General features: G+C 37.9%; 1 long non-coding RNA gene across 1 annotated transcript; it reads right to left on the bottom strand.

The window, feature by feature from the left end:
* Positions 1-2,467: 2,467 nt before the first annotated feature.
* Positions 2,468-7,160, bottom strand: LOC141737675 (uncharacterized). The gene is made up of 3 exons (XR_012585222.1): positions 7,033-7,160; positions 5,044-5,166; positions 2,468-4,548 (listed from the first exon to the last, which is right to left on the bottom strand). It is a non-coding gene; the product is annotated as an uncharacterized LOC141737675 (long non-coding RNA).
* Positions 7,161-10,369: the final 3,209 nt, after the last annotated feature.

Raw genomic sequence — 10,369 nt, 5'->3', positions numbered from 1 at the left:
ATAGCTAATATTTCTATGATATTACAGCACTACTTTATGGTACTGATTTCTTGAGATGAAAGATTTGTTCTGTATGTAATTGAGATTTTTCAGTTTGGTAGAAGAAAAACCTTGGCTACTATTGCAAATAAATGGTCATATATTTTTGAATAGAAAACACTCAACTTTACTGTTTTCAAAAGAAATAATAGTAGGTTTTCTACTCTGGTTTATAATCATCTTCTATTTCTCTGTCCATTGATCCAGGAAGATAAATTTGTAATAATCCAGTTTTTTGCTTCATGAGGCTTTGATAGTTTTTATCTGGCTCACGATGCCCCAGAGACTTCTTTAGTGCATTGCTGAAGCAGAGCATCTACAGTATGTTCTGGCAGAGGACACTCAGTTCACCTGGGAGGTGTCACTCTTGGAGTTCTCTGTGCCACTGCTTTAATAAGCCGAAATTCTGCTATACACAGTAGCTCAATTACAGTATTAAACATAATATTTAATAATAATAACATAAAAATAATATATTTATATCTATTAACAGCTGTACAACTGTATATATCAGATTAATACGCAGTTAAGGTCGTGCTCAAGGTCCATTTCTGAGTACACACCCTGCGTAGCATTTAAGCAGATTTTATGCATGCATTGGCCTTTTTCTGCTAAGCTTCATTTTATCTGCACCATCTCTTCTGTTGTCTTTTCTCTCAGCTCGAAACTTTAAAAAGTAAAGTAATCCATAGCCTCATTTGAATAAAACTTCATAAAGAGTACTTGCAAGATATTGAAAATTCCAGTTAATTAAAAACTGATTACATTTAATCGTAGACAGACTTTCAGCATACAGGGAACTATTTCATTTCACTAGGCTAAACAGCTGTGACTAAAAGGATTACTGACAGAGAAAAACATTCTTCCTAAATTAAAGGTGCACTAGCATGAAAATATCTATTTGACCATGGGGTTTTTAAGACAATATGTGGATGATTGCATAGTTAGGAACGGTATAGCATATTGATACCAGACAACACAGATTAGAATAGAAGATTAATGGTTTTGAAAGGTGAAATATGGTCATTATCTGTTTGTTACAGCAGAACGGCAGTTCTTCCTGCCCAGTTATTCATTCATAAGCATCTATGATCCCTGCTATTTTCATTAAATATATATATCCCAATACAGCAGATATGACCTTTACTGTAAATTGGTTTATTCTTCCGTGAGCAATGACTCTCAATCTGCTATAAAACAGATTTTAGTGCTTCAGTTTGTTTATTTTTCTCCCCCCTCCACCCTACCCACAGCTGCCTGTTCCTGGCCCACGTACCTCCTGATCCCTTAGCCCCTCGTTGCCCCATGTCTCCAATAAACTATCACAGATTGGTAGAGCTGCACCTCTGCAACCTCCACGAGACACCCTCAAATCCATAAAGTTGCCTTTTGGTTGCACTGCAATCTTCCAGCAAGGTTTATTGACTTACACTGCATGCTGTGCCTTCCCTTTAATGTTAGCATAATTCATTAAAAAGGCACTTATCAGGAACCTCTATACTATACGATTATACAGCTGCTTCATACGGAAATTTTTGTACATGACCTGTTAGTAAAATTGCTGCTTTATCACGTGGGGCTTGATAAAAATTTGAAGTTCCTTTTTAGTCTAAATCTGAGTCTAGAAGGAAATAGAAAAAACCTGAAAGCTCTACGCTAGAAATTAAATAACTTTTTTTTCTTTAAAATTTTCAAGCGAAAAAAAAGGAAAACTGTAATCTCAAGTTTTCATTTCAAAAGTTTAATTTTTTTCTGATTTCAATTAATGATAGTTTCAATTAATGATATGGCTAATATATTAAATATATCTATATGAAATATAGATATATAAATATATTATATAATTAAATATATATATTATATAATTATATATATAAAAATATATATTAAAGGTACATTATTTTATATTTTCAGAACTGTCATTTTGTAATGTTAAGTTATGAAAGTTAATGAAAGTTAAAAGTAACATCGACGATAAATTCCTTGGATTCAGTGACACTATATTTTCAAATGGCAAATATTTCTTCTTGCAAATTCAACTAGTTTTTCATTTGTAGCACTATCCTTTGAACATATTCTTTAATGAATTTTGGATATTTCAAATTGCTTAGTAAAACGAATTCATATTGAATGATTCTGCCAGAAAATGAAAGTGCAACTGTGGAAAGTGAAGGTATGAAAATATAGCGGAAGCAAATCCTTATAAAATATAGCCTGCTGACTTAAAGAGCTATTGCTTATTAACTGAGTTGAAATAATTGACCATGTCCATATTCTTAGACCATTCCAATGAAGTAAACTGAATTTGTTTAACAGGGATGCTTTATGTCCTCTGCTGGAATTAATGGGATTAGTAGTGACAACTGTTGAAATTAATGTGTCAAAGACAGTGAACTAACACTGTGATTTTCCAATGCTTCTGTATATTGTCAGTGGAGACAGATAAGCACTTAATCTACATACATCAACATAGAATCACCATGGCAGTACTTATGAATCACCATCTCAGTCATGAAATAGACTGTATATCATAGGATACGGTTTGATTATGTATGATATGCATAATGTAACTTTTGCTTTTTTGTATTTTACATGTATGTATTTGTATTGTATATTCAAGCTTGCACTGGTGTATTACTTTCCATCACAGAAGACTAAATAAACACATTGCAAACCAAACTCCATGTGCATACAGCGCCTAGCAGAATGGGTCGCTGGTTCCAGCGCCTTCACATGCAAGAACATTCAAAATAATAATACACAGTTACAGTTTCCACTTTAAAAGCAAGTAACAAGGAGACAGGAAATAGTGATAATCACTATTTGGTATCTTGGTATATCTAGAAAGCACAGTCCAGTTTACATTTGCCTATTATTAGTATTGGCTTATAATTCCCTCTTTGCCATGATCAGTTAATGCTTACTCTATTTCTTGATAAAGATGGAATACAGAGTTTTATGGGCAACAAACCTGTTGGGAAAGAAATAAAAACACCCTACAGTGCTCTAAAATAACCTTTTATCTACAGCCACCCTACACCATGAATCTGATAATCTTAGATACTACAGCAAAAGATAAAGGTATCTATAAATGACATACAAATCCATAAAATCCAAGGTGCTGAAGAAATATTCTGTGGCAGTGCGGTTAGAGATCCTGAGATGTGTGAAAACAATGACGATCATTAAAAATGCTTCATTAGTCCAGCTCAACATCAGAAAGCATGGGTCATTTTGTTTAAGAGATGAAAGCAGTGATCAAAGAGATGAGAGAGAATATTTTATTCTAGGAAGACTCTTTGAGAAAGATGTAGGCCAAGCAGCAAGTGGAGCTCAGACATCTTGACATGTAGTAGGTGAAAACACCTTTGCCATCCTTGACAAGACAAAGCTCTGCCCTGAAATAACATCGATGCTTTCCACAGCGATGACAACGGCAGCTTTATGAGAAGGGGAAAAAACAAGTCGGTTCATCTCCAGATTTGTTAAGTAGAGCTCAGCTTATCTGACCCAGGCTGTGCCTGTCATTTGGCAAAGAGGTGCTGCCAACGTGATGTGAAGCGGTGGCCATTAGGTGTCTGAGAACTGCTGTTGGGTATATCTTCCCATTTTCAAAACTGCTCCAAAAAGAAGGACGGCTACAATATATATCAGGTATTCAAGAGCATTGAAGCATTTAAAGATTGTCAAGCACTGCAGCACCCGCTGGCTCAGCCTCCAGAAGTGCACATCAAGGACACTGCAGCAGCATCCAACCCTTTTCAAAAATATTTCAGGAGCCAGGAAGAGGTAGATAAGTGTGCAGGGTTCAAAAGCGTAGCAGAACACCTCTGTTCAATAGAGATTAAGCAGTACTATTATTATCACGATTATATCTTCACACCACTTAGCAGACTTAACAGTGACTCGTGGGCGAAGGCTGCCAGAGAGCCCGCTTGACACCAGAGTTTATCCCATTACCTTGAAAATTCTGTGCCAAGGCAATTCAAGTTTATCACATGGTTCGGTCATGACATATGATCCTAGTTGGCTTCAAGGTCAAAGAAAAGAGGTTTCATGGTAAGACAAGATTTAAAGAATATTAAGCTGGAAATGGATTGTAATTGTCACCCGAGTGGAGGCTTAGAAACTGTTGGAGGATGGACCCCTTCCAGCCAAACTGCCACTGAAGAACAGTAGGTACAATTTCAATGAAATGTAACTGTGTTAGAAAATCATGTACTGTTAAAGCCCAAGTGTTTTTCAGAGATCAGTTTCAACAAAGTTCCCAGCAAAAAGGAGAAATATGTGCTTGCTGACGTGATCTGTATCAGGCAGTACCTTAGGATGTGAGTGATCTCATAGCGCACATGCTTCCTGCTGTGCCTCGCTTGGCGTCCACTTTCCCCTGCTGCGTGTTGAAGCCACACACCGAGCCACGGCAGAAAATGTACTTTGTCCAAAGACTTACTTTCAAAGCTGGAAAAATACTATGTGAAAGATGGAAGAGCTTTGGTCATTCTAAGTCACCTACCAAAAGAAGAAAATAAGGCGGTGGCTTGTCACGTGAAGGGTTACTTCTATGTAAAGCAGGTTTTCTACACTTCAGGAAAGTAATGCTGGGCCGCCTGTAAATGATGGCAGACTATGCCAATTTATTGCCACTGAAAAACACGCACAGGACTTTGTGTTTGGGACTGACAACACATGTTGATACAGCTGTCTTTTAGGAAAGACAGTTTCATATGGATTCATTGGGACAACTATGTGGATGCAATGCTGCTAGTGCAAACTGGCTTCCACTGATATGGCGTATTCCCTTCTCATGTTAAAAGCTAGATTTTTTTTTTGCTGTAGATATAATGCGTGAGGGGGAAATTAGATCTTTCTGCTTCCAACAGTAGGTCAGTAACTGGTCCCGTTTACTGGTATTGCCCTCGTACACGGACATTTTTGCAATCACTATCAACTTCTCATGTTACTCAGCCAACTTTGAAGGTTCAACAAGCACTATGATTAACTTACCTCCACTGCTATATCCTTGACGTGATCCTCCAGGCAAAATCTGAGATACATTGCTGGATGCATTTGGGAAACGTGGCTTTGTCCATAATTGATGTGTACCTCAAACAGGAGAACCTAATTTTCCTAAACATAGTAAATACAGTAACAGGAGAGCATGAATTTCCTACCTTAGTTTATTTCCTAAATATTAGAAACATATCCTTCAAAATTAGTATGTATATATATGCATAGCAAATTTATTTAAAATAAGCTGTAATTTGCATGAACTTTCCATCATTTTTGCAAAACAATGTTAATTACCCTATTTAATGATCCAGAGCATCCCCAATTTTTACCTTTCACAGTTTTCCATCTTTGTAATTGCAGTCCTAATTTCCATTACCATAACTGTATTGCAAAACAGCGACTTCAAAACAACCTCATACTACGAGCGTTCTCTTAACTTGGAGGCCAGGAGGAATGTATAACTAGCATGTTATTTTGTCTAGAGGGCCTTTTTTTCCTCTAATAACTAAGAATTCTGTAATTATTAGAGAATTCTGTAAGAATTCTCTAATAAGAGGCACCTTGATACAAGATTGAAGATTCTTGAATGTTGTTTAAAGCCCAGTATTTAAATATGTACATATACACACATTTATATATAACTGTCATAGTGTATATATATATATATAAAAAATTCGTAGTGCATATACACATGCTATGACTCTGCACAGTTACTGTTCAAAGCTAAGAAAAAGATGTAAAGGAAAACTGAGCACCACTCTCATTCCTAAATTCCAGCAGAGGCTGATTTGCCACCTCCCATTGTTAAATGAATAACAAGACAAGAATTGGTACAGAATTCGGCTCAGGGTATTTTTGTTTTATAAATCTGATTTTATATTTATAACTATAAGTGTGAATATAAATTTCCAAGGGCAAAACTAATAAAAGCTCAGGTAATTCCATCATGTTCCAGGCAGGCTCGGTGTCTTTACATGCTCTTTTAAATCTTTTCACTATGTTATATGCTGCCTATCTTCATGCTACCCAAGTAATTTCCAGCAGAATATTAAATATTTTTCTCACATGTAGCCTTATTCTGATTACTTTCTTTTTTCTTAACAGAAGAAATCCTCACACAGATTTCATTTATACTTTCTTCATTACTCTTTTTTTTAATCTTAGCTGTGTTGACTTTAATCTCTGCAGAAAGGATGTGCCTGTGCGTATACTTGTGAGTGTGTTTGAAGGATCTGTATTTTTGTTAGATAAGAATATCATTTAATCAGTTGATATTTATGACTGTAACTGAGGAAAGTCAAGAATATATTGTTTATTTTTAAAAAAATGTTTAACTTAAACCAGAAGCTTTGGAAACTAGTTTACTAGGTGATCTCACGTACATTACCTGCATGCTTATATAGCTCTGATGACTCTTACATATCTACTGATAACTTGCCAAGGGGATGCTGATATAAAGATTTAAAATTAGAATTACGCTGAAATGAAATTACAGTGCTTTTTCTTGTTCCTTTCATAAGCAGATTTTTTTCACTGCTTTCGTGACAACTGAATATTAATTTAATTCCAAGATTCAGAATGATTAAACTCAAATTGCAGCAGATTTTTTCATGGAGCACTAAAGCCAACTATATTGTAAAATATGCACTGGCATTCTGCAAGAGATAAAGATTGTTTACTGTACATTGCTGAATCCCAAGTAATCCTCCTGAGCTTTTGCTAGTGATAATCCTTCCTATTGCTATTATAAGTACTGGTGATAACTCTTCCTTCAACATACACTGATAATTCTTCCTCTTTACCTTCTTAAAACTCTTTTACCCTTATAAAATTTCACATAAACCAACCCGAACTTGCAAAGCAGAAACAAATCATCCTCACTTGTAACAGCGAGATAATGCGAAGCGTGTCCAAAGGCTGCAATTAATCCTGGGGTAGCAGTATTCAAAAATCCCAGCACCCAACGAAGAAAGGTATCATTACCTGCTGTGTTTTACCTAAAAAAACCCACGGTGTAAAGGCATATGGATCTCAGAAACTGCTGCTTCACTTTCTATTTCTGGTCTGGCCTGCGAGCTCAGGCAGACTACCTCTCCTTCGTGTCCCTCGCTGCAAGTTGTCTGCTTCTGCTTGAAGCTCTTTGAACAAGGTATTGTCTCTCCCTTTATCTTTGTGCTGCATTCAGGTCTATTTGGCACAAAGAAAGGAAACACTGAAAGGGGTACAAGGAATTAGGCTGGAGTGTGCTGCTTCCCAGACAGACAAACACAGGAGCCCCAATTCTCAGTGGGCAGTTTAGCTGAGATGCAGGAGGAAGGGGAGTGCAAAAAAGCTAAACGTGGTATTGCTTCAACAGCCCCCGACCTAGTTCAGCTGTTATGGTGCCTGGCGCAATGAGAAGGAGAGTTACAAGTACCTAGCTATGGGTGAAATAAAGAACAAAAGTAATTATTTCTACATATGGAGAGTTCTCTCCTCTCCTCTCCTCTCCTCTCCTCTCCTCTCCTCTCCTCTCCTCTCCTCTCCGCCAGCATCTCAGACTATTTTTGCTACCAACCACCACAGGAATAGGACAGGAACGGAGAAGTTACTACCTTGACAGTCAACTAAGTGCTATTCTGGTTTACACCCACATAAATTGAGAATAACTTCATTGAAATAAATGAGCCAGAGCTCCAAGTGGTGTAAATGACTTATTCATTGGTCTCAGGGAAATTACACCAATTTTCTTCAAATGTAGATCAGGCTCTAAGTAAATTCAATTTGTGCTCGCTTACCAGGGCATTATTTGGCCCCGTCTCAAAGAGAATAATTTGCCCTCTCCAGTAGCATGAAGTATTTTTTTTCCTTCATTTTTCCCTCTGCTTACCCTTCCTTGGGGGAGAACATGATTTTATACTCTGCAATTAACATAATTAGAACAATTTCAAAGATTTACCTAATTATTCCTTACAACATGCCCGGGAGGTTGGCAAATATTATCACCTGTGTATTATAGGTGGGGAAATTATGTTGAAGAGGTTAAATGACTTGCCTGAGGATGGGTTGCAAGGCAGTGGGATAGCTTGCATTGAATCTCAATAATTCAAGCTTCTCACAGCCATCCTCTAGTCAATGCACAGTGCTGACCATATTTTGTGCCTGTATTTTACCTACTATCTCAGCTTGGTCACTCAGATCCTCATGTGATGATTCAGTTGCATGCATTCTTCACCACGCTGTCAAGAAGTGGCTAAGCAAAAAGTTCACTGACATACATGAATGAGCGTAAATTTTGTGTACAGAAATAACTTAAATGGGTGTTATACTCAACATGAGGCAAGGATGAGATGTTCTCCAAGAACCCAAAATCAAAACGAAAAACAAAGTATTGGAATAACACAACGCATTACATAGTAATGAATCATCACTGTTGCATCTTAGCTGTCTAGGAGCTCCGAGGGAATAAATAATGAAGCAGCTGAATTGCTGTTTAGAGATACACAATTTATAGTTAAAAATCTGAAATAAAAAACCTGCTACCACAGCCAGCTGGGTTGTAGCCAAGACTGCCTAAATCTTTCATAAAGTGGGAGAGGCAATTGTCTCTTATGCAGGACATACCTCAGCATCAGGAAAAATAGTCAAGAAAATAATGAAAGATAGAGTTACACATTAATTTAATGTATACAACTTGGTAGGACTAAAGGCTCAGGCTTCTCAAGGCCAAACAGTACCTCTCTAAGCTGCCGATACTCATTCAGAGTTAACAAATTAATGAATACGGGAGAAACGGTGGATAAAATTAATTCAGGCTTTCAAAAGACTTTTGATAAAGACCCTTACAAGAAACTCTTAGGGAAACTTGGTAACCATGGAGTGAGAGGTAAAACTTCACATGGATTAAAACCTCGCTGGGAGATAGGGAAAAAAGGGAAGCAATAATGTTCTATTCTTACTGTAAAAAGAGGTTAGTGGTGCAGTAGCCTACACACCAGTGTTTTTTGTCTATGCCAAATCACGGAGTCCATACTCATGAGCAGCTCCATTGAAACCTGCCGCTAACTGTGGTGGGAAGTTTGTTGCTACTGTGCTTCAGAAAGTTTAAATAAGGTTTAGAGGACATGGTGATATATTTATAGGCAGTCTGAAAGGGGAAGAGCTCAGTAAATTAACTGTATTAGTTGGACATGCAAATCTAGTGGGTTAAGAGCTGAGACAACTATGAAGACCCCAAAATCATCTGAAGTGGATTTGTAAACGCAGTACTGTGCAACTCACTGGCTCATCCCATCAATGGCATGGCTGAACTTTTTGTCCAGATTTCCTAACTGCTGATTTCCTTTGGGACAGTGGTATATGTGTTCAGGAGATCGCGTTTTACCTCCTTTCTTTGAGCCTCTAGTTTAGAGGAATGTCTGTATAGAAAAAGAGAGGAAAAAGAAGCAGAATCAAATTTCCAAATAAATGAGGCTTGAGAATTACTGTGACCAAAATAAATCTGTCATGTGAAGGAAGTTAAGGTATTTTTATTATGGATCCTGAAGCAAGAGTGAAAGCTTCATAGAATGATAGAATCATAGAATTATCTAGGTTAGAAAAGACCTTTAAGATCATTGAGTCCAACCATCAATGTTAACACTGCCAAACCCACCACTAAACCATGTCCCTCAGCACCACATCTACACATCTTTTAAATACCTCCAGGGATGGTGATTCAACCACTTCCCTGGGCAGACTGTTCCAATGCTTGATAACACTTTCAGTGAAGAATTTTTATTCCTAATATCTGTCTTAAACCTCCCCTGGTGCAACTTGAGGCTGTTTCTTCTTGTCCTATCACTTGTTACTTGGGAGAAGAGACCAGCCCCCATCTCACTACACCCTCCTTTCAGATAGTTGTAGAGAGCGATAAGGTCTCCCCTCAGCCTCCTTTTCTCCAGACTAAACCACCCCAGTTCCTTCACCTGCTCCTCATAAGACTTGTGGTCCAGACCCCTCGCCAGCTTCTTTGCCCTTCTCTGGACACGCTTCAGAACATCAATATCTTTCTTGTAGTGAGGGGCCCAAAACAGTGCTGAACACAGTATTCAAGGTGGGGACTCACTAGTGCCAAGTACAGGGGGATGATCACTTCCCTAGTCCTGCTGGCAACACTATTTCTGATACAAGCCAGAATGCTGTTGGCCTTCTTGGCCACCTGGGCACACTGCTGGCTCATATTCAGCTGGCTGTTGACCAGCACCCCCAGGTCCTTTTCTTCCAGGCATCTTTCCAGCCACCCTTCCCCAAGCCTGTAGCGCTGCATGGGGTTGTTGTGACCCAACTGCAGGATCCGGCA

Source organism: Larus michahellis, chromosome 1, assembly GCF_964199755.1.
Source record: "Larus michahellis chromosome 1, bLarMic1.1, whole genome shotgun sequence".
NCBI classification, from domain to species: Eukaryota; Metazoa; Chordata; class Aves; order Charadriiformes; family Laridae; genus Larus; species Larus michahellis.
The sequence above is the reverse complement of the archived record's forward strand: the minus strand, read 5'-3'. Positions and strand labels throughout refer to the sequence as shown.